This window comes from Coptis chinensis, chromosome 6 (genome assembly GCF_015680905.1).
Source record: "Coptis chinensis isolate HL-2020 chromosome 6, ASM1568090v1, whole genome shotgun sequence".
In the NCBI taxonomy this organism is placed as follows: Eukaryota; Viridiplantae; Streptophyta; class Magnoliopsida; order Ranunculales; family Ranunculaceae; genus Coptis; species Coptis chinensis.
The window spans coordinates 52,331,918-52,358,077 of NC_141461.1; the positions used below are offsets into that span (position 1 = coordinate 52,331,918).

A 26,160-nucleotide genomic window follows, 5' to 3' on the forward strand; every position below is an offset into this window, starting at 1 on the left:
AATTACTTTGCCCTTGCTGGAATTGTGGAGGATTTCCTTGACGATAGGAATTGTAGTTCGCGGGTGGTCGTACAGGACCGTTGTTGCCACCTGAAGGAGCTTGTTGTTGGACAGGGGGTGCCCAAGCTAAATTCAGATGTTGTCGCCAAGGTGCATTAGGGATGTTGAAAGCACAAGCCTCTTCAGAAGGTTGGGGAGGACACTCGTATACCAAAGGACAATAAGAATCGCGTGCTTTCGGGACTTAAACAAAGAGGGCATGGGGAAGCGTTGGCAGCCATGACTGCTTTGCGTTTTTGTTCATTTACTTGTACCGAAAGAGCATCAACCTTTTTGTTTAGGGACTCGATTAGAGTTTTTAATTCCGGATTGGGTTTGACCTCAAACATAGGCGTAACTTTGGTAGGAGTATCTTTAGAAGATCTAGAAGAATCAGGTGTTTCCCCAATGGGTGCTTCGTGAGGCTGTTTTCTCAAGAAAAGTGTATGCTTCAAGATGGCGCCCTTGTCCATGAAACAACCGCCGTTCATGATATCTAATGTTTCCTTTTGATGGTCGAGAGACCATTAAAGAATGAACGGACTAATGGCGGTGTCAAGTTAATGATGGGGACATTCGAGAAGTAGATCAAAATCTGCTCCACGCTTCAAAAAGGATTCACGGGGGTGCCGGGCGAAAAGAATTGAATCTTTTGAAGCATTTTATAGTTTTCTTCGAGTATAAAACTTTATCATGAATGCTTGAACAAGTTTAGCCCATGTGTCAATGGATTCATGGGCGCTTGTCCGGTGAGCCAAACCGAAGCTTTATCGCCTAAGGTGAAGGGAAACAACCTAAGCAAGACTTGTTCGTTGGTAACGGTCGGATGGATGGAAAGTGGTGACTACTTGTTGCATCCGGCGAAGATGATTATCACGGTTTTTCATGGTCTAACCCATGGTAAACAGGTAACAAACCGAAAATGTTTGGCGGAATACTGAAAATCACCTACAATCGATCGAGTTTAATGCGCAGAAGCGTGTCCTTCGTAAAAGCAAAGATAGAAATCCGAAAGGGGTTTCTCGACTGTGAGATTTTCCTCAGCCATAATTAAAGGAGATAATGGCAACGGAGATGTTTGACGAGGTTGATTTACGGAGGAGGGACTATGTCTAGGAGATAACATAAACAGTTGTTTCTTGTATTTTCGACGATGATATGTAAGTTCTAATTCCTTATGTTTACCGGACCGTAGTCTCATACAAATATAGATTTTAATTTAAGGCTCATAAGGAACGAACAATGACTGGAGGTTTTAGAATTTAGGAAAGAGGGAGTTGAAGCACGTCTTCCTGAGCTGTTGCTAACTCGAGCAGGGAAGCTAGGATAACGTGTGAATATTCCAGCAGCCAGGTCACTTGAGAGAATTGAGGGAGGTTGTGCTAGCACGTTCCTTAATTAGGCAACCTCAATTTTTTTTTTCAAGTTTCCTAGGCACTGATGGAATAGGATGATGATTTATGATGGTGTATTATGCGGGGTGTTATTAAGATGATTTAGATGAAATTTTTAATTACTATGATTTTTTATTTTTTTTATTTATTTTTTTTTTATAATTTTTTTTAATTTTTTTTTTTTTTTTTGTTTACGTAATTAATGTATTATGGAGACGTGATTACGAAATATGCAATTAAAACGATAGATGCCAAAATATAAACTAATTAACATATACTAGTTTACGCAGAAAGTCTACCCATGCAAATCTATATTACCTATACGTGCAACTATGTGCAAGTTATACGTGAGTTAGGGGAATGTCGAGAACGAACTCATGCAATTGAATACCGCGTACGTGAATTGATGTAACATACACATACAAAAATATTCTAAGCAGGTGGTTTGGCGTTACGCATATATCAAAATATATTCGAATCATATTAATTGTGTTACGTGAATATGTAATGACGAACCACCTTTACATGCACGGAGTTCTCATGCCAACATACAAATATACGAGGTAAAACAGGTTATAGCAAATAATATCCTCGACAAAGTTTGAGGAGTTTAAGAGTTTGAAACCTGGCGTCCCGCAATTCCTCGTATAGCGATCGACTACTCCCGAGCTTATGCTTACTAGCAAAACAGGACCAAAGAGCCCAAAAAGAGTAATCGAAAAAGGAAAGTGGCACTGTCAGACTGAAAACCGGAGTGTTGATACTCCAGGTTAGTCTCGCGTGCTACTAATTCAGTCTCGTCCGAGACTCTTTTGTTTGTTCAGTACTTCAAATTCCTACGGAGTACTTAGACTGTGCTAATGAAAATAAACAAACTTGGTGCACAAATATTTGTTAGTAGAAAAAGTTAAGGTAAACTATTCCGTAACTCGTTAGTATTGTAATAGAAATGAAAATTAAAAAGATGAGGAGGTAGGGGAGGGGGTTTTTATGGATGTATTCCAGTTATTACGTTAAGTCCAGAGTCCTTCGGCGTGCAGCGGCGCCATTTGATAAACGCGTATCTTTCTCGAACGTTTATTGGTTTCAGTTACTTATTTTCTTAAGTCCGAGGTCCACAATCCAAAGTCCGAAGTCCAAAGACCCAAGTCCAAAGTCCAAAGTCCAACGTCCGTATAGTTGTAAGTTTTAGTCAAGTTACCTTACTCACGTGGGATTGGTAGGATAGGTCGAGTAAGGGATCGTCCAAACCTTAGGGCTCGGATAGGTTCACAACTGGAATTACAACTTTTGGTGAGTAGGATTTTTAGGTTTTTTAATTGGTTTAATAAATTTTACGGTAATGCAATTAATGTAAATTACTACGGTGATTTTTATGTAGGTAAACAAAGGTGGAGAAACAGGGAGAGAGTTACTCATGCTCATGCAAGAATCATTTTTTAACAGTTTTATTACCAAATCACTACATCTCTAGTTCGTCTGCGTTTCGAGACGGCGCCCAAGATTGATCCCTAGTGCATGCCCACATCTCTAGGTCGCATTTCACTAGCATAAGGAGTTTCAACAATACCTCATCTACGGTATATTATTTCAGCTCTGGCTCGATTTCACATCAATTCGACCGAGATTGGAGAAACATGTCGACACGGAGAGAGTCGCGAGACATTTTGGCGCTAGCGAGGCCCCTGGAGCATCAGCAGATCCAACTTTGTCTGATCTCGATCATTTTGGGACCGGATGTCAATTCTATGCCTAATTCCTAAGTAGTGATTCTAGAATATTAACGAGTCAATCCGGATTGTCACACGAGCAGCATAACCCTCCCCCTGAGGGGGGGGGGGATTAGCTCATGGTCATAGAAGGAATAATAAAACTAGCTGTATACATTAAGTAAATAAATGCAAGACAAAAATTAAACTAGAAAAGAAATGACTGTTATTAAGGGTAAAATAACTTACAGTATTTAAGCTGCTGAAATGGAAATGGCAGAATGTAAGTACTGAAGAAGAAAATCTAACTAAGCGGAAGCTAAAACATTAATATGCTGAAGGGGTAATAATGAAGGCGACCCCTTCATATATATAGGCTGATACAGGAGTGATCCGTGAATGTTTTAGATTTTGTTTTTATGCTAATTGAATGGTTCGAAACAAAACTTTGTTTTTAAGCGCTTTTAATTTTTGTCCTTTTTTGATTTAAGGTTTTGTTTTTAGCTTATGTCCATTCAAACCACCGGTTTGAATGGTGCGATAATCTTCTCTCTTGCCGGTGGTATCAATTTGAAACCATCCTTTGCCACCGCCTATGCTTGACTCATCATGCCTTACGGCCCCAGAGTGTGTCCACTTAGTGTGTCCAGTGGCGGCGCCGATTTTGGTATTTTTACGACTTTTTGTCCTTGCGCAGAGTTCGTCACCCGGGTTGCTATGGCAGCTTCACTAGTCAACGTCGGCATCTAGATTTATCCGATTTGAGCTTCGGAAGTTTCCTGCTTCTTTATATGTGGGCCCGTTCTGCACTGGTTTTGTTCTTTTGGAAACTTCGGCTCTTAGTCAGGCTTTGTTGGGCTTCACGGGAATTGAGTGGGAATTCCAAATATTCCCGTATTCCTGTACTTGGCAGCTTCACTAGCCAACGTCGGCATCTAGATTTATCCGATTTGAGCTTCGGAAGTTTGCTGCTTCTTTATATGTGGACCCGTTCAAGACCGGTTCTCGTTTTTTTAGAAACCGGCTTTAGTCGGGCTTTGTTGGGCTTCACGGGGTCGAAAGTAGGAAACTTCAATTATTCCCGTATTCCGCATTTCGATGCATGTTTTATCACTATATTTATTTTAATTGCGGAATCCTGCAAAAGTACGAAAATATAATTATTACATGATTATTAAACACATAATCGACCAAAATGCTATGTCTCTCGGGGTTTAATATTACAGTTTTGGGTGCTTATCAATATCTCTGAGAATCCAATAGCTATGAAATCAACAACCTTTTGATCTTCTATTGTATTCCTATGCACAGAGTGGACGTTGTGTGGGCAACGATCTTCTAACCTCTTCTTTCTCTCTTGGTCTCTCTCTCTCTCACACAACCTTATAACAAAATTTTTGGATCTGTTTTTGCTTGAGTAAAACCTTGAGAGCTAAGTGTAAAAAATGGCCAGAGAAAGAGGTTTCTTTTTATAGGCTACAACAGGGACCATGAGGAAAAATTAGGGTTAGGCCTCCTGACGAGCTTGGGCTTCCCATGTTCGCCTAGAACACACGACCCAAGTCCGTCAACAAATGGCTTATTCCACTAAAGGCCATTGTTGCACTACTGCCCTAATCCCAAATTACGTGTCAACATTTATGGGCTCCATATTATATGCTTGTTGATCTCCCCGTGTTTAAGATATCGAATGCCCGTTGATTAAGTCAAGTTACTAACAACTACATCAATCAACTTCTTATGTCCTTGAGTAGTACCACTCAACCTCATTGTCATGTCGAAATAAATCCACCTGTAAGGTTTACATGACAATCCTTATGAGCTCCTCAAGGGGACATCATCAACCCGACTTTCTGCGGGTCACAGATTCCTTCTATAATCAACAGCACACCTTACATACAATGTCATTACCCAATCCATCGAGTTTGTTGATTCACAAATAAATCTCATTCATTGATGATTTAAAGCCATGTACAATGCACGTAAGTGCTCGTTATTATATTCGGATTAAGAGGACAAGCATCCATAATAACAGAGGTGTACGTTTGTTCTCTTATATAGTCAGTATAAAGAGAAATAACCTCACTTGGTCCTGTTCAATACACACAAAGTGTACTAGTGTAATCCTATAGTCAAGATAGACTAATACCAGATTATACTACAACCTTACCAATGGTTTGTCCAAATCCATCTAGGTTGTGAACGTTTACTTTTACTTTATAAGGATGCGATGATATGATCTTACGCGGTGTCACCACACACCATATCATCTACAACATAAAGTATTAGACACATGAATATAACTAATAACATATATAATATGCATAACATTTGCCCATATGATTCTCATTCAAAATATAAAGAATTAGAGTTAATACAAAAGTAATACTTTTGGTATATAACCCTATCACATAACACATACAGAGAAATAGAACTCGCACATCACAAACCCTAACCTATTCTTCTTCTCTTTTTACTGTTAGCCGCTAGAGAGAGTTATATAGCCGTTCTAGAGAGCACCCTGTTCAAATGCAAGTCAGTCTGCTAAACCATTGTGTCTTGTGAGGAGAAGACGCCATTGTTTCCTTTCTACACCACTAGAAGGGGCGAAATCTTTCCTTAAGGACAGTCTAATCCACACCTTGGTTGTTCCCTGTTACTGCTGTCCTTGTCTCTTTATTGTTTTCTTTATTCGCAGACATCAATTCAATGGTTACAGAAGGCTAATTTTGCACTAATCAGACTTCACTGTTCGTCTATTGTTCCTTCTGTTCTACTCTAGTTGTTGTTTTCATACAACTATTCTAACACCTTGTTCCTCCTGAGTCAGTGTACTCAAGATGTACTTCTCCATTAGAGTCTCTCATAAGACCTCTGATAGAGTGATTTTATTGGAATATAATTTTTGCAATAAGAACAAACAGTGAATATAAAAAGGATAAAGCACAGATCGGTACGCTCTCTTTAAAGTTGTTTCAAGTTTGTTCCTCTCTATGCAGACAGACCATGTCAACCTCCAGGATACAACAACCAGTTATTAATCTCCTGTGTTTACTGCAATTAAACAAAGAAGAAAAAAGAAGACAACGAGACTGATTTTATGATTGCCCAAAAACGTAGCTTAAAAGTAAGGTTTTGCAGATACTCTATAGGCTGCTGCTGTAAGAGGCATATATATAGAAGGGAAAAATGTGGAGCAGTAAACAGTTAAGGACGAAAAAGGTTTACAAAAAAGAAGATAAGTGATCAAAGAGCACAAGCCACAAGCCCAGCCCGATTCGGCGCGCGTGCATGTGGCTTTGTGTGAATCCTCCCTCTTAACCCAAAAGCCTTTGTACCCTAAAGGCACACCCTTAGTATGGGACTTTCACTTAAAAACACTACTCACTAGTGTTTCCTCTCCAATGTGGGAGGAAAGTTCTCTACTTAAACAACTATCCCACAAAGAGGTCAAGGGATCAAGCCACCACAAAGTCACTCCAAACATAACCACTTATTTTATTTAAAAACTAGGTATAATCCGTGCCTTCGGCACGGTTGTCTTTAGGTTTCTTAAAAAAACAAAGTTAATATATATAATTACTCAATATAATTTGTTTAATGTTCACAAAAAAAAACATATATTCCTATAAGACATGTCAACTTTAACATGTGTAGTTGCAGTTTTTAACTTAATTGAATAATTTTTAATTATATTAATATGAGCTCTTATGGTCAACACAAGTACATATTTTTATTTAGATATTTTTAGTAGGATTTTTTTAATAAAAAAAATATAGCTAATTGTTAATGATGTTATTATATCCAATTGATCTACATCTCTAGTGGCCATGCTTATTGGTATAGTTTTTTAAATCATGGAATATGTCTAGAAACTTGACAATGGTATATGTATTTTGCAAAATAGACCTCTTTAATTAAATATATTGCATACAAAGACACAATATATGGTTAAGGAGCTACTTAATGCTTACAATTTGCAAGCAATGCAGCTTGTACAACTATGACTCCCACCAAATATCACCTTCAATAAACTTCATTAAAGATGTGTGTAATGTCTACTATTTGTACGGATAAAAGTAAAAAACTTTGATGAAATAAAATACACAACAATACAATATTAACCAAATGTGCATTAAGTTAAACCCACTCAATTTCCACAATCCACTTGTATTCGATGGACTATAAGGTTGGTGGTACCTTGTTGTCAATTCAATGCAAACACCTTATACTAATTTCTCTTGGGCATTCTTGACTGAGACGTGTGTTTGATGTAACAGGGTGAATACCCATTCCAATATATGCATTAGCTAGGTGTTGCAGTCCTGTGGAAAAGAATAATGTTAGACTTTAGGAGGCTAAATTTCTCATCTAGGATTATCGGGAAAAAAAGAGCAATTTAACATCGCTTGACTTTAAGCTCGATCAAGTCGACTCAGCTTAGTGAAATTTCCACTATTTGAAAGTACTTATAAAAATAGATCTAGCCATCAACAATAGTGTTGTCTTTGTTCCTAGCCATTAACTTAGTCAAATCTCAAAAAGTTTGCACTACAATAACTGTTTTTTGTTCCCAGTTGATTCGAAAATTGTATCAATTTCAAATACCATAAGAATTCTATAATTCATAGATTTTTTTCCCGACTTTCTTGAGAAAAGTCCTAGGGATTCTTATTATATTGTGAAAAAGAGATGCCAATGTGTACCTTTAGTCCCAAATTAGGTATGGGGATTGTGAAAACCTATTTATGCTACCTTCTGAAAATTTTGGTTCTACATGACACCACTCATGAAACCATTTAATCCAACAATGGAGGATGAGTAACGACAACAACACAAAAATGAAATCCTTTCAACAAATTAGTTAGCATATACGATAAAAAAAACACATTCATTCCATTTCAAAATCTATAAAGAAAAGAAAATGACCCTTATCTTGGAAACCACTATTGTGGAAGTCACAAACATACCTATAAAAAAATAGGAAAATAAAAAGTCTGACTTCAAATGGTGAAGAGTGACTACAATGAATACACACAAATCATTCCCGAACCAAAAATTGGTTTTATAGACATGTTGCCATTGCTAGCTTCTTATATACTTCTGGTCCATATAATATTCTACTACTCAAAAAACCCTAGCAAGAATCATTAACACCTACCATGCTAGCCACTACTTCTTCCCAATTTTAACAAATTCTAACTAAATCAGGGCAAACCATTATGCTTATATGATGACCCTCAATGCAATTAAAATTGAAAACGTGCTAACAAAGAAAACAAAAGTACTTCCTACCATTTTCTTGGATACATGCGATATAAAAACAAAGTCAAAACATTTGCAATTAATTTAGGATCATAACCTATTCATCAATAATAGGTTGGTGCTAACCTCGACCAAACACGGTATGTCAGCACTCAATGCATGAACACTTCGCGATTGTAATCTTAAGCACATACATAAACTATTATTCTTAAAGATGTGGACCTGAAAGTATAAGATTCAACAAAAGTTTAGAATGAACATCCACACACAAAAAAATGCTAAACCACAAACACACGAAGTACAAAATTGGTCATATTATGAATAAACAAATTCATTCTTCAACCATATATGAACCACATAAAACAAACTAATATAAATGACACCCAAATGCCTTAACCCCCACTAAGCTATATGTATATTAGAAAATAACATATTGAGATAAGGAACATGAGTATTTCTATCCAATATTATCAGGTGAAAGGGAATACCTGGAGCTCTAGGCTCCCCAAATTGTGTTTTTGATAACAATTTGCCTACGGAGACCAACCGGTTTAAACATGAAACAATGCCCACTACAATTATTAGGAGATGAGATCGAGTATCCCTTGTACAACAACAATCCTCTCCTATTATCTTCCTGCTCACCCCGCTTAAGCTATTATTGTTTTAAGGTTACCACCCCATGCTTTGTGTTGCCCGCCTCTGCTTAGGTAGTATCGCTTGTATGTTTGCCAACCTTTTCAACTACCAACTTGCCTCTCATGAATACACAATTCAGTATGCAAACATGACCACTATATACTATGGCAACCCAAAGGGCATAGTTCTTTTAGTTCAAACCATACTATTTTGCAAATAGATATAATTAAGAAAATCTGACCCATGTAGAAACAACACGACAAACCATGGAAAGTATAGTCTTAAGCATACTGGAAAAGAAAAATAAATATGAAACATAACAAAGTCTATGTAAGGATCAAACAACTGCCGGTTGCAAGACTTTGAGTGTACGTGTGATTGGAACAATTAAAATTAGAAATAGGATGCCCATACCATTTATATGGAATAAAATAAAACCTAGAAGCCTATGTTTTCTTACAATGCTTCTTGTCTCGTTTTAAGGCTCACTCAACCAACTTCTTGTGTTTTGTGTTCTTTCACGGCTCTTTCCTAAATATATGAAGTCAAAGCAATAAATTAAGGAGGAACATCTAAAATTAATGTCATCTTTCACTTTTGCTTTTTTTTTCCAAATCTTTTGGTAAAGTAAAGGCTATATAGTATGTAATTTTTTTCATGAGTAGTATACCTTGTTTAGAAAAAACCAAAGTTTAGAAAAATACTACAAAAATAAAAAGAAAAAGAAAAACATAATTAAGAAACTGTAACTTAAAACGAGCAAGTATGACACTTCACCCCAAAGAAATCTGAGATCCATGAGAACTGATGAAGTGGGATAAGACGTGCTTCAACTCAAATAAAGTACAGTAAGAAACGAAAGTATATAGTCCAATTCATGCCAACGAAACATTAAAAATCTACCGAGCTTAGTCCTTTCAGAAAGAAAAAATAAAAGAAACAGAAAATTAGTGGTTTAGTAACTATGCAAGGGCTTGTAACATGTGTTTTGAATTTATTATCCTTGATAATGGTACTTTTCAAGCTAACACTATAAACTCATTCCCAATTCATATTGTCTTCTACTCAGTCACCTACACCATCAACATTCATAACTACTCTGAAAATTAGCATGTACTAATTTTTTAGCTAGATCAAATAATTGCTTATGGATAGTGATGTAAAATAAGTCGTCATTATCACTATCTGAACAATGATGATAAAGATATTCTTAATAGATAAATTCAAACATACACGATCTAATAAAATTTCATGTGATGTAAGCAAGATACCTCGACAAACGATAGGAACAAAATCGCAAACTACATATTCAAAATTGATATGGCAAAACAATACAACAAAAACTCTATTTAATATCAAACCTGGGTGGATATAATTATTTGCCATGGAGAGAATACCAGCACCAGTATGTTTCAACTTGGGTTTTATCTCATCTTCAAATTTCGAACCATATATTGATTCGCCACCACGACCTATACCAGTAGGATCTCCACCTTGCACAACAAAATCCTCAATAATGCGGTGGAATTTGACATTGTCATAATAACCTCTTTGAGATAGCTCAATAAAGTTTCTACAAGTTCTTGGAGCATGTTTGTAGTACAACTCGATAGTGAATGGATCCATGGAAGTTTCTAGTGTGACCTCAGGTGGTCCACCTTCTACACATGTTGATGTACTCTCAATCCTAACGTGTTAAGATCCAGTCCACAAATGCATGGTTTTGCTAGAGTATAAGTTGACCAACAATGGATGACCTCTTAAGCTTATCAATAGTATCTACACAATGTAGCACTTGTACTAAAATAAATAGCATAATACGACAAAAAAAAAATGGAAAAAATACAATTGGTAAAGTACACACTTTTATATCAAAAAAAGAGAGAATGGGTTAGAGTAGTTAGTTAGGCAACTAAATTGATGCATATTTCATCGGAGTCGTTGCTTGAAAAATTGTCCCTATGTAACATTTTAGAAAGACATGTAATAAAAGGATGAATCATAGTCCAGATTGCACAAAGTCTGTATAAATAATTGAAGATCAATTTCATCAAATTGATACTAATCAAAGCAAAGGAAGGACTCAAAGACACCATAGTGCTAACCCACAATGATCGCGAAATCAAGAAGAGAGAAAGCACAAGTGCTAGTATTCAACACAAACTAATTAGCCCATCTCTCATTTCTCTCTACCTTACTCTTTCTTTCCTTAAGTTTCTAGTTCCAACCAAAAACCTCGGTAAAAGGCCACCGATTTCTTGTGTTTTTCTACCAATTTTGTTCCTAATTAAACATACAGTTATGTCTCTTTTACTTCTTGTCGTTCTTATCTTTCCCCTATCTAGCTATTTAGGTAACTTCTCTTAGCATATTTCTTTCTCACGTAGTGCTACATCAAATTATGGCAGAGTGGAAGAAAAAATATTCGGCATTCGGCCCACAAACCACAAAAATAATAAAAATCACATGAATCGCAACCAATATGCACCCAAAAAAAATATATTAAAATGTTAGCCCAAAAGTTATGTGCAATGTAGGAACAAAAATACCCAAATCTATCTGTACACCAGGTTCCCCAGAAAATCGTGTTCAAACATAAAGGCTTATGTTTCTTCCAGAACATCACTACGCATACCAAAAGCAATGGGATGAGAGGTGACAAATTGCCACAGTGATTTAATCTTCGATGTACAATATAATCCAAGGACTTCCCTGATGTAACTCTCCTTTGCTCCATTAGAACTGAAATTGTTCGGTAAAGGGAATAATGAAATTCCTACTTAATTGGAACAACAAAAAATATAAAAAGGATCAATCATGGAAATGCGTACATCGAAAAATAGTTTTCAGATTTTATAGTTATGTACTATCTTGAAACTCATTAGAATTTAGAAAGAGCTATGTACCAAAGAAATTCTGAAATTTGGACGAAAATAAAACAAAATCACAATAATTATATCAAATCCCATAATATTGAACTACTTAAATTTAGGGAATACTTTCGCAATTCGTACCTTTTGAAGGCCTTTCATGAGATGGTTACAGCAAGTAACTTTTTGGAAATCAAGAACAGATGGAATATCTCACTAAACATGAGAGTGATTGTGTAGAGGCTTATATTTATAGTGGGAGAGTTAAGAGACTCCATTAGAGGCGTTTTCGGTTTTCAAGTCAATAAAGAAGAAGTGAATAGAGATTAGAGAGGGAGTTACGACAAAGAGAGTTTAATTGCCCAAGAAGTTCGTGGGTCTTTAAAATTGGCCGTCGGGGTTTCTTTTCTAAAATACATGTTTTACTCTTATCCAAGCCCAAGCCCAAGCCGTTCATCTCACTTGAATCCTCCATCATATCTTAGGCCTAAATCCTAATACAATCTTGGCGACCCATTTTTGGAGAAGGCAGTGGGAGAGATGAACAATTTTGGGGCTTTAAACTTGACCTCACCAACTGACCATAGTAATTAGATGGAAAGCATTAAGGGTTCAAAATATATTGTTTGAGAGAAAACTTTTAGATTTCAAAAGCCATTCAATTCATCCACCCAAAAAAATTCCATTGTATTATGGTGGAAATGGACGTTTCAAAATTTCTTAAATGGTGTAGAAATTTAAATATAACTATTAATACAACTGTATTTTTTTAGTAATTGATTAACTTTTTTTAATACAATCCTTAAAAGCACTTAATAAATGTCATTAATACTTTTAAATGGCATTGAATAGGAGTTTCAAAATGTTCTAGATCGTACATCTGCCCCAATCTAACTCAGATCCCCACGTGATCCCGATCTCTCTTTGTCTTGCCATTGTGCTTTATTATAATAGATAACACAACAGATTTTCACCCGAAAATAGGCCTTGGGACCAATTTCTTGTAGGTATAAATTGAACTTTACCACAACTGCCGCAAAAAATTAAAAAATGTCTCGGGGGCAAAAAATAAATTTCCAAAAGTTAGGTATACTCTTCTGTATGGTTACTCGTCACCCAGACAAACAAATACTCAAAAGAATTCTGGCCCCTTTGATTCTCAGAAGAAATAATATAACTGATTTGGATGAGGTCCAAGAGAGGGTTGTCCAAAGAATGGAAGGATGGAGATCAAAGCTTTTATCTCGAGCGGGAAATCTTGCCCTCATTAAAGCTGTCACATCAGTTATACCTTCTTTGCCAAATAAAAACCGATTGGTCATCCACCATCAAACACTCCTTACATGAGCTAGAGTAGCATTTTGTGGAAAAGCATATGAAATACTTTGTGGCAGTTGTTCCTTTTGATTGTTATAGGAAGGGGTTCTAGGGACATATTTTATATTGACACGTACACAAACTCAAAATCGTTAGGGCATTTATAAGTTTCAGATTATGCTAATAATTTGTAGATATGATCTCCTAACTATTCTAAACATTGTCACAAATAATCAAAAAAATCAAAAATTTCTAAACTTGCCAAATATAGTATAAAAAATGGTGAAAATGAACGGTCAACAATTAGCCAAATTTTGTAAATTGTTAACTACATTTGGCAAGTTTGAAATTTTTTGATTTTTTTGATTATTTGTGACAATGTTTAGAATAGTTAGGAGATCATATCTACAAAAATTAGTCTAATCGAAAATTTATAATTGCCCTAACGATTTTGAATTTGTTTACGTGTCATGATAAAATATGTCTCTAGAACCCCCCTCATACACTTACACCAGTTGCAACCTGCTTGCTTTGCAACAACTAGGTCGAACCTACTGCTCATGCCATTTTTCATTGCAAAATGTTCGGACACATTTGGTATGCTTTTTAAACTCTCATTTAGAATGGACCACTGGAAACAAGCAATATCAGCTCCATTTATATCAACACTAAATGTTCTAACATCCAAGACAAAGCTGATTTAAGCAACACTATGAGTGATTTAGCCACGAACTATGGTTTTTATTTGGATTGGTTGAAATGACATTGTTTTCAACCAAAAACAAACATATTTCTAATGAAAAACCATTTTTTTAAAAACAACCCTTTACACATGTGGCCAAACGAATAAACAACCGGTATAAAGACAACTTCTGAGTATAGAGATAACCTCTGACTTAGAAGAGGCAGAGACACGAGTTATCAGGAGAGCCGAAGAGGACTAGACTCGACTCAATATTTGTATATCTGGTGATGTCTCGCAGTCTTGCGCCATTTTAACGGATTGCAAAATCCTAGTTGAAATTCTGGAACACGACGAAACATGACATTTATTCTAACATTTCTTTTTTGGACGAATGAATAATGAATGCATTTTCCATCTTATCCATTTTATTAGTTAACCCTCTAATTAATTATGCTGATCACGCACTAGCTGGTAGGGTAGTCTAGCTCCTCCTATCTTTACTTCGGAACCTGCTATAGTGCTACGGCATAATCGTTAATTAGTTTATTATGTAGGTGTAGGAAGCTCTTCCTAATTTTTTGAATATTAGTTAAAAAAAATCACGAGGCCTGTAATGCCATATGACGTCCCATGAGATTCGCTATTTCGCTACGGACAAAACAGAACAAAATGTAAGAAACAAAAATGTCACTTAAAAAAGTGTGCGAGACGTTCGTTTAGGCCTTTCCTGAACCTTATTCAAAACAGCGACCCTTCTTTTCAACTAGTATATGCATATATATTTATGTTACCAAGAGCGTATTTATTTTTGGCTTTTATAATAAGGTATGGGTCATAGTTGGTTTGAGGTGTCGTCTTGTGTATTTTCAGTTGTCATGACAGTTCCTTTTCGCAGCAGCGCATCCTTCCTGACCCTCACTGGTAATATCTCGACTTGCAGTGCATCTTTGTTATATTGATATTGTCTACTTTTTGTAATGGGTTCGAAAAGTTATGAATTCTTGAGCATTACTTTCTTCAGGTGACTGAATACATACAGGTGAATACATTGAGTCATTTAAGCAGAATTTTCCTTACATGAATATCGTTGTTACCTTTTATTCCTTCTTTTTCTTTTTTGTACTTGGTATGGAACTGTATAGAAGTAGCGCTTAAGGTTACTTTGTGAACAGAAATCAATATATATATATATATATATATATATATATATATATATATATATATAGATAGATAGATAGATAAACTTAGGGGTCTTCATACTAGTTCAATTATTGTTCCTTTTGGATATGAATCATGAATGCAATGATATAAATTGTTGAAAATTAGTGAACTGCAAAGGCGGTTGGATTCTGAATTAGGGATTTAAAGTTAAAGTTTGTGAAAAATGCAAAGAAAAAATAAAGCGAAAGTATTCCACGTCATACAACAAAATCATCCCACTTGATTTACTCAAGTTACGCAATACGTGAGAAATTGTGTTTAGGTGTATTAGTTTGTTTAGACTTTAGATATATACCCTGATAGGACACTCTTACATTGATTGTATAGTTTTTTGGGTGTTGAATGGAGCCTTATAATGATCATGATAAAACTGGAGAAAATAAATGCTCACAAGAATCGCAATTTAGATAACATCATCCAAATCAGAAAAATAATGTGGTATAACCTGGAAGAGCCCATTGTCTATCCAAATTATTCTGAAACTGGTTGATCCATGACTACATGAGGGAGCAGGAATCCTAATTACACCAGAGTCACGGTATAGGTTTCTGTCATCACTAACATCCAAGTTAGATTCAACTGAATAGTCCAACGTGTCTTGAAATTATTTTTAAATGTGTGGTGATGTTGCAAATTAAATGTACAACATGAGAAAGGTTCAAAGAATCATATAAAATAAACACAAGGACAAGGCAGAGAGAAAATTTAGGTCGGCAAACTCCTCTTCACTAAGCCCATGATAGGAAAGCATTCATAAAATATGATGTTATCTTTTTCCACAAAATACACTTTTACTACTTTTGTTTATATTTACTATGTAGGATGTTTTGAGAGTTGTTTGTAACTTTTTCTGTAAAGCAGCAAATGATATTGGCGCGCTTTCTTCACTAAATAAAGTTTCTCAGAAGCACCAATGGAGAATACAGGGGAGGGAGTGAATTCTTGGCTGGTGATGTTTACTGCTTTATTAGGTGGTTTTGTTGTTGTGTTGGGATTGCTTAAGAAAGCAAATGAGTGGTATTATGAGAGCAAGTTAGGTGAAAAGAGGCTTTCTCTCCCTCCAGGTGATATGGGGTGGCCTTTTATTGGTAATATGTGCTCTTTTCTTAGAGCTTTCAAGTCTAATGATCCTGAATCCTTCATCAATGGCTTTGTCAAGAGGTTAGCATGTTTCTATATCCCTCTATTTCTTTCTAGAATTCGATCATGAAAGCTTTGTTTGCATAATTTAGACTTCAGGTCTTCGAAAAAATCAAAGGATATGTTAACTTCGGGAATCTTATGAGTGCTGCTTTAAAGCTAAAAGAGAATCAAAATTTAGACGGTTCTTGTCATTTGCAGTGGCATTTATTTCTTTTTTTTTTGGCAATTTCTACTAAAGATCAATTATTTTAATATTTTTTGGCTTTTGAAATTTATATCAGGCAATTAGGCTGCTAGCTTTGATTAAGCATTGCCATGTACACACTACTAAAAAAAGGGCTTTTTGTGTCACTTTTTTTTTAAGTCTCGTGTCACTTAGTGAAAAAAAGTGACACACCAAAATCTTATGTGTCACTTGTTTAGAACATTTGGCTAGTTGTGACACTTGTTAAGAAAGTGACACAATTGAAATCAGGTTTATGTGTCACTTTGGTCAGAAGCGGCACGTTTAGAGATATTTAATGTGTCACTTTGGTCAGATGCACCACGAGTAGAGAAATTTAATGTGTCACTTACAAATAAGGCTACACATCAAATTTTTACGGTATTTTGAATTTGAACAAAAAGCGACACACGCAAATGTTTCCTAGAGCACACATGCCTTAAAGCGCCCATCATCCCAATAAGGATAGAAATCCACGATCCCTCACACAAGGGCACGAGTTCTCTCTGTCTGTTACCCCGTCTTCTTCCCACACACTAACTCCCCAAACTCCAATCTACACCGGAAGTTTTTTTTCCCAACTAGTGCAAAGTGGAATCTTCTCATTCTTCTCAACATCAAAAAATTGAAACCCATCTAACTAACATGGTGATATTACATAAGTTCCAGTTATGCGATATTAGAATATTTTGTTGAAAACCCAAAATGAAAAAACTAATCGATTTCACAATATCTTATCATATCCCTGATAAAGTCGATTGTGTGGGCGGGTGAAAATTTTGGGTCTCCCTCGAACTTGAAAGAAAGAGAAAGAACCCAGTTCCTCAAATTCTAGGACTTTGGAAAAACTCGATTTTCTACTCCAAAGTTATGACTTTTCCACTCCGTCTTGTTCAACGAAATCCCTTTGCCTCTTTGCGTACTCAAGTTGCAGTGCTCTGGTGAGTTGAAGCTAGTGACATTTTTTCTTCTTCTACTACTCAGATTTCAGTTTTATGTGAGTACCGCTGTGTTTGTGCATCTGTTAATTGCCAAATACGTTGGGGTTTGTTGAAGTTTTCCGTATAATATGTAAAGATTGTGTTTTTCTTTTTGGGTTTTTCATAGTGTATCTTCATATTTTGGGTTTCCATAGTCTGGATCTAATTAGTATTTAAAAGTTTGAACTTTTGAAATGACATATCATTATTGATGCTAAATTGTTTTACTAAAAGTTTATATAGCATGTAAAGTGTGGTTCCTGTTGTTTGCTTTTGTGAGTTTTATTTTTCTTCTCAGATATTTCTAATATGAAGTTACTATTTGGTTCTTCCATCAATTAAATTTGAAACTCGTGCGAAGATGATATGAGATTTCCATTACTTGATAATGCATTTAGCTACCTACCTTCCAGTTGTAAAAGCTTTCTATGTATCTTACTATGAATGATTTAAGACTCCATGAAGTTGCAATGAAACCTGACAACTTTATGCAATTAAATCTTGAATTAGATGTTTTTTTTCCTAACAACTCTGACTACTAAGTACATACTTCCATTCTAAGATAATCTTGAACTACTTGTGAAGCCACCTACAAAGTGTAAGTTTATTGACACGTTAGTTTGGACTGAGTTTGGGCAATTGGTATCTACTTCTTTTGCATGTTAATGTCATAGGTATATATGCTAATGTCTTGTGCACTTAGTCTGATGTATGTATGTTAATTTCTTTTCTTCTTTGGAATTTGAAGGAGTTAAACATGCTACAATCTATAAGGATATCCAATAATGTGTATACACACAGACTAAGCAAATTAAGCTATGTGGGTCTTGAAGAAGATATTGTAAATAAATTTAGTATATAAATATTTTAAATAGTTTCTTATGTTCAAACTAATGTAGATGTCTAATTGTGTTGTTATGGTTCATGATCTATAGAAAAAAAAAAATCTGTAAAGAAAGGAATTTTCGTTGATCATGAAGATAGGAGTCTCAAATGGAAATTGGCTCGTCATGACAAAAATGCGAATACTCAAATGAGGCCACAAGGAAGTAATAGGAAAAATTGTAAGTTTCTTTCTCATCCAACTAGTTTGATACGTGCTAATTGACTAATAGTATTAAAAAGAGTAGAAGTGTACAAAATTAGCATCTCTCCACACTCGAGTGACAACTAGCTTTTTGGAATTTGTTTTAGACTTTCTGTAAGACTGCCCATGGTAATTGTGAGGTATCAAACACCTTCACTATAGCTTGCAGGTCCAGGATCCTCCCTAATTGCTCCATTAGTGTTGATTTAGATGGTTCGAGCAGTAGGTGGTTTTACTGATTACCCTTAATTCTTGGGGCAGTAGGAGGTCTGCCTTGGATGTCCATGCATCAAGCTATTTATGAATCAGCTGTATACATATGGCTCTGGATTCATTGGTATTATGGTATCGTAGGATGATCTGAAAAAGCAAGTAAATGAGGGGATTGTAGTGGATGAGGGAAGCAATGATGTTCTTACTATGGCTTTGGGTACCCCGAGAGCATTGTGTGCAAGTTAGAGTTGTGGTCTTTGTCTTTATTTATTGACTTTCACTCTTATAACATGTAGCTTGAAGATGGTTGTACTTCAAAAGTGAACAAGGCAGTGTCAAATAATCAATTTAGTACCACGCAAGTATGTTTTATAGGCTATTAAATTGTGAAATTACAACCAACATTTGTTTCATTGTATTATATGCATTAGTCAATGTTATATATATTATTTGGTAGATGCAAAAGTGTAGATTGGTTTTGGGATCAATGGACAAGATTGTCGCCAAAAGACTATTATTAGTTATGTTTTCTAGAAACTACCGTAATTAACTTTATCGTTTTAACTTGAATTTCCATGTAGGATGTGGTTGATGATTCTTGTGCAGTGTGTACGAGGGGCTGTTGATTTGGACATAAAGTTCATAGTGAATGAGTGAGTTGTTCATTTTTGTTTGTTTGTTTTCAAGGTTTCGTTTTTAAAATACTATGTCTTAATGGATACCGTTGTGTGAAAACAATAGCTATGGAAATGTTCTATTGAAGTATAACCTCTATCTCTCTCTCTCTCTTGTAGCTCCATGGGTTGTTTTACGAATGTTAGTGTAGTCACCACATGAGCTCGTGGATTACATTTACAAGGGAAATAACACACAACAATTGCTAAGAAGGTAGTTTTCTGCAATTTAATGCCTACTCAAGTATATGTAGTTAGTTGAATTCTATATATTTATAACTGAAATGATATGAAGTCCATTTGAGTGCAGTGACCCTTTATTTGTTTGGCCTACACTTTGTTATCACCAACATCATCACAAATTTGATTCCTGTTAATTTTTCAACCACTAACCTACTTTTATTCTTATTAGTTGATGAACTCCATGATGATGTTGTAAAACCACTACTACATGAGTAAATAATACTCGGGGGTAATGTGATTTTCACATTTTTCACAAGTCTATGTTAGGTCTGTTTTTTCACATTTTTGTGTGTATACTGTATTCAATTATATTGCTTCAAAATATTTGAGCTGGAAATGATACTCAAGTGCAATGTCATGCACACACGGGTTTCAGGCAGTAAGAATCCCTCTATTGTTATCAGTTTTGCGACAAAGACTACTGATGCAGGAAAAATTATGTCAAATTGGTGCATTTGTAAATATGGTAGGCAATGCATTGCCTGCATTATTCATTTTCATAATATTTATAATATATTTTTCGTCAAACAGGTATTGGAGTTCTCTAGCAAGAAGAGTTACACCACTCAAATAGATGAACTTCGTCTTAAATTCATCGACTTTATCCAACAATTTATCGAGTAATTAATTTGGGTAAGTGGGCTTTCATATTTTCCCTTTGTTTATGTATATATATTTTTCTTATCATTTTTTTTTTCTTACTTGTATAATATACCCTTCTTGATTCACTTGCTTTTTAATTTTATATACTAGTCATAATGGAATGACGACTTCATGATATGATGCAGGTGTCATGGATCGATTAACAGATGAATAGATGGCAGCTAGGTTTTTGGTGTTGGAAGTGCGCACAACAAGTTAAGATATTGCTAGGATAGTATTGGCGTTATGTAGTTTTGTTTTTTTTTTTTTTATTTATTTTTATTTTTTTTTTTTTTTTTTTTGTGGTTCTTTTGGTATTTGAATGACTTCTTTTGTTGGGAGTCAAACTAGATGATAAATACTTGGTTTGATCGATGAAATCAGTAGAAGTTAATTGTTTTGAATGTTGTTTCTTTCTTCTTGAGTGGATGTTGTTTCCGTATCATAAAGCAGGTTAAAGTGATTTTGGTTGTGATGTTTTGATAAATGTATGTGGATGTTGTTTATGTCATAAAGCAGGTTAATGGGATTTTGGTTATGACGTATAGGATGCAGATTGAGAAATGAATACGATCGAATACAAAAATGAGAAAATGTTTTTTAAAAAAATTATTTTCATTTGTCTCACTTTTGGAAAAAGTGACATAATATCTATTAAAAGTGATACAACTAACCACTCTTATGTGTCGCTTTCTTTTTCATACGAGTTATATGGAGTTGATTCCCAAAAGTGACACAAGAAATAAGGGGGCTTTTGTGTCATTTTTGACGTACTTGTGTCTCACTATGGTCCAAAAGTGACACAATTAATATACTTAACGTGTCACTTTTGACGTACTTATGTTTCACCCTGGTCCAAAAATGACACAACTAGTATATTTAATGTCACTTTTGACATACTTATGTCTCACTCTGGTCCAAAAGTGACACAACTAGTATACTTAATGTGTCACTTTTAATGTACTTATGTCTCACTCTGGTTCAAAAGTGACACAACTAGTATACTTAATGTGTCTTTTTTGACGCATTTATGTCTTACTCACGGTCCAAAAGTGACACAACTAGTATATTTAATGTGTCACTTTTAACGCATTCTTATGTCTCACTCTCGGTCAAAAAGTGACACAACTAGTATATTTAATGTGTCACTTTTGACATACTTACGTCTCGCTCTGATCTAAAAGTGACACAACTAGTATACTTAATGTGTCACTTTTGACGATTTACGCCTCGCTCACGGTCCAAAAAAGTGACACAACTAGTATATTTAATGTGTCACTTTTAATGAAATTATGTCCCACTGGTCCTAAACGGATACAACTAGTGTCACTTTTGACAAGCACCGTGACACTCTTTCTTAAAAAGTGACACAAGAGGCTATTCTTAAGTGTCACTTTTATTAACAAAAAGTGACACATTTAGTAAGGCTTTTTGTGTCACTTTTGGTAGAACTTTATGTGTCGGGGGGCTTATAGGTCACTCCAGAATTAGTTTCAAAAGTGACACAAGTGACTTCTTGTGTCACTTTTTAAGTGACACAAAAAACCCTTCTTTTAGTAGAAGTAGAAATACTTTCTAGAATTATTCCAAGCAGATTCGGACCCTATTTAACAATGTTGTTGAAATATATATATATATATATATATATAGAGAGAGAGAGAGAGAGAGAGAGAGAGAGAGAGAGAGAGAGAGAGAGAGAGAGAGAGAGAGAGAGAGAGAGAGAGAGAGAGAGAGAGAGAGAGAGCTTTACCATCATCAGGTTTGCATTCTACTAAAAACAAGATTACCCCCCTTAGATATGGCATCTAGCAAAGCTATCCAAGAATCTGCTGCTTTGCCTCTTTGTTGTCAAATCCTCTTAAAGTTTTATGGTCTGAGTTTCTCCTTTCTAATATTATTTGTGCAAATGCAACAACAATGCAGATTTGGCAGGATTGGAATGTACAAGGCTTTCATGTTTGGAAACCCAACTATCATGGTTACAATACCTGAAACATGCAGGCAAGTCCTTATGGACGACGAAAAGTTCAAACCTGGTTGGCCACAATCCACTGTGGAACTGATTGGAAGGAAGTCATTTGTAGGTCTCTCTTATGAAGACCACAAGTGGCTCCGCAGGATAACAGCGGCTCCTGTCAATGGCCACGAAGCGTTGTCCGTATATCTTGAGTTCATCGAAGAGAATGTAGCATCCACATTAGAGAGATGGTCTAACATGGGAGAAATTGAGTTCCTAACTCAGCTAAGGAAGCTGACATTCAGAATAATTATGCATATATTTATCAGTAAGGGAGGTGAGTCTGTAATGGATGCTCTAGAAGAGGTATATACAACATTGAATTATGGAGTAAGAGCCATGGCAATCAACCTACCTGGTTTTGCTTATTATAGAGCACTCAAGGTGAGCTCTTGGTACTTATTTATATTTGTGTGATTCAATTATAATACCCCTGTCGTCCTTTTCTTTTTCCTGGCACTGAGATTAGCTTCTTTGGTTCTCAGTCGCGAAAAAGGCTGGTGGAAATCTTTCTATCTGTTGTGAATGAAAGAAGGGCAGTACGAGTGAGAGACGGTCCTCCAGCAAAGAAAGACATGCTAGATAATTTACTGGATGTCAAAGACGAGAATGGTAGAAAGTTAAATGATGAGGAAATTATTGATACTCTTATCATGTACTTGAATGCGGGTCATGAATCCTCTGGTCATATAACAATGTGGGCTACTGTTCTCTTGCAAGAACATCCTGATATGTTCCAAAAAGCTAAGGTAATGCTAGAGTCCAACCAGCTAAGACTGGCTTGGATACAAGCTTCAAAACGTTAATAGTTTGTCCCCCTTTTCTAAGAAAAGGTTCCCATCTTGAACAATTATTGTGGCTTTCCAATGAGTAACTTGGTTTGATGAACACCAATGATTCAAACAAGTTGCCTTCATGAGTTCTAGTGTGTACAGGTTTGCAAATGTTTCTTCCTAATTGGCTTCTGCATGTTTAGGCTGAGCAAGAACAGATTGTAAAGAACATACCATCAATGCAGAAAGGACTGAGACTGAAGGAAATTAAACAGATGGATTATCTTAACAAGGTACCTTCCATTGGTGATTGATGAAACACTACGCCTTATTAGTTTCTCATTGGTGGTATTCCGTGAGGCGAAAAAAGATGTCAGCATGAACGGTTAGTTAACATTTTGCATGTCTTCTTTTTCTTGTTTTAGTATTGTGCAATTATATCTCAATGAGATTTAGAAATAGGTTCGTCATTTTAACAGGTTACATCATTCCCATGGGCTGGAAAGTTGAGGTTTGGCTCAGGAATGTTCACAGTTGCATCTAGATGGGATGTAGGTGCTGAGACGGAATTTTAGTTTTACATGTTTTTACAACTAGATTATATACGTATCTACAGTTGCATAATGTTCTGCCACCTAATATATTAAGATACGTTTAGGGATTTACACAAAAAGCGGGAACTTACCTTCCATTTGGAGCTGGAAGCAGGTTATGCCCTGGAAATGAACTAGCTAAGCTAGAGATTGCTATTTTCATGCATTATTTTCTCCTCAACTATCGGTATGTTCTAGTGCCCTGAATGTTCAACCATTACAAGTAAACAAGAAATAGAATACTACAATATTTTCCTCTATATGTTGTTTCTATTTTCTCTGTAAAATGATATTGACTTTATTCTTCTACATGCAGGGTAGAAAGGCTCAACCCAAAGTGTTCGGTGATGTATCTACCCCATACAAGGCACACCGACAATTGCCTAGCAAGAATCAGGAAAATTTCACCACCATCTATGTAATGATGAACTATTTGTAGGTGTAACTCCCCACTACTCCCCACGTCTATACTGTCCCCCACTCACACCATAGATGAGGCCAACTGTGGATTGGGATCAGTGGTGGTGTAAGTGGGGACAGTATCAACATGTGGGGATTGGACTTGGGCCTTTGGGTGGCATAAGTGGGACTTTATCGACATGTGGTGAGTAGTGGGGCCTTACGGTAGGCATCTTCTTGCTAGATAGTAAAAGTAAATTTTATGATATTAGAAGATGGCAAATGATTAGTAGGCTGACTATTTAAGTGCAATTTCTGGAGTTTGGTGCCCCTTATTTATGTGAAATGAAAAGAGGTTTGTGGGAATCTAGAAGGCTGCTTAGCCGTATACTGTAAAATAGTGGCGTATTTAACAACAATCACATCCTTCCGTGAGCTCAATTGCACCTGGGATGCACATCTAGACGCTGTATGCTTCTAGAGACTAGCTACTTCTGCCTGTAGTAATAATCTAGTTGATTGAGTGGGGAGTTTTCTTTGTCCTTCATCAGTCGATTTAGTTGTACATTGTACATAACGGAGTATGACTTAATGACTTATGGTTATGGTCATTGTATATAATGACCTAAAAATTGCAGATTTGGAGAGAGCTGTTGAAGGCAATGGTAGGGCTTACGGTCATGGTCATCCAATCACTCGGACTTTGGTGTAGGGATCAGCTTAGGATCCTCGAGTAGTAGGGATCATCTATGCATATGCATGGATTGTGTTTACAGCACTGGCTTCCAGTCCAAACGCAACAATTGAAGTTTGAGGAACCTTTTTTCATTTCAGTTTTCAATATGCGGGTGGTGTAACACTTCCTGTTTGTCATTGGTGCTGTTGTTGTTACTTGTATTTTATTCGATAATCTATTGTTGTTGTTACTGATGTGCCATGGTACATACTAATTCAATGATCAGTGGCACACATTTTAATGTCATTGTGAACTTCTTCTATACATACTACGGTGGTATCGGTATTAACAATCTACTGACATGGAGTATGTGCATATGCTGTAACAATAAGTAGGTTACTCTGAGATGATTCACTGAGACTTTCAATTGTTATTATTATTTTGGCTGTAGATGGAAGGAAATAAGGAATAGTCATAAATCTTAGTAGGGTTAACTAGTATGACTCAATTAGGATCCTCCCACTAGATGGGAAATTAGGGTCTCCCCCCTAAACACACAGTCAACTTGGATTGACCGTTAATTTTCAAGTCAAGCAACTGAAAATGACACAACTGCTCTCATTGTTTTGAAGAAGAAAATATTCAATTTTACATAAGTGGGGGCAGTTGTGTTATTTTCAATTATTTGACCTAAAAGTTGACAGTCAAACCAAGTTGACCCATCTAATGGGGGGAAATCCTAATTGGGTCATCTAGTGTGTGTGCTCATAAGCTATTTCATAGTTTCGTGACTAGGTTCCTTCTGAGTTGGATTTCCACTATTTTTGTTATCCTTCACTTCGATGTCCCTATTCGTTAGGCATGCTGTTGCCAAGAATAGCGTTTGCAAACCCATGAAGACTCATCTATTTGTCTATCTAGTATTCTTTGTTAGAAGAGACATAGTGGGCTCTGTTGATTTCCTTTCCAAGCAATTTTGAAACAAATGAGACTGATATAAAATCCTTTGTAGGTGCCGCAGAAGAGTTTGTATTGTTTAACACTGATTAGGTGTTCCAATTCTGGAGATGTATTACATAAAGATGATTAATCTAGAAGTTGTTTAGTCCTCAATTATTCTGTTACTGTTTTAATTTATCCTGTGTTTGGTTGACACTGTAATTTGTTTATCATGAACAACATATTAGCAGTAAGTTATTCTTTCTTCATTTTACGTGTATACTTCAAATAAATATGAAATGAAATGCACAAGATAAGAAAAGTCCAAATAAATATAAATCTAAACAAGCAAAAGCACTTGGCGATATAAGTTATTCAAAATAAATATCGCTATTACATTCTTCATATATATTAAACAA

The 26,160-nt window shown here is 35.8% G+C and overlaps 1 long non-coding RNA gene and 1 pseudogene across 2 annotated transcripts; one reads left to right on the forward strand and one right to left on the reverse strand.

Moving 5' to 3' along the window:
- Window positions 1–7,204: 7,204 nt before the first annotated feature.
- Window positions 7,205–10,658, reverse strand: LOC147493593 (uncharacterized). The gene is made up of 3 exons (XR_015198809.1): window positions 10,408–10,658; window positions 8,534–8,629; window positions 7,205–7,467 (listed from the first exon to the last, which is right to left on the reverse strand). It is a non-coding gene; the product is annotated as an uncharacterized LOC147493593 (long non-coding RNA).
- Window positions 10,659–15,180: 4,522 nt separating this feature from the next.
- Window positions 15,181–25,126, forward strand: LOC147493594 (ent-kaurenoic acid oxidase 1-like; annotated as a pseudogene). Its single transcript, XR_015198870.1, has 7 exons — window positions 15,181–16,300; window positions 22,268–22,745; window positions 22,847–23,110; window positions 23,338–23,519; window positions 23,614–23,660; window positions 23,751–23,914; window positions 24,044–25,126. The product of XR_015198870.1 is annotated as an ent-kaurenoic acid oxidase 1-like (transcript).
- The last annotated feature ends 1,034 nt before the right edge of the window (window positions 25,127–26,160 follow it).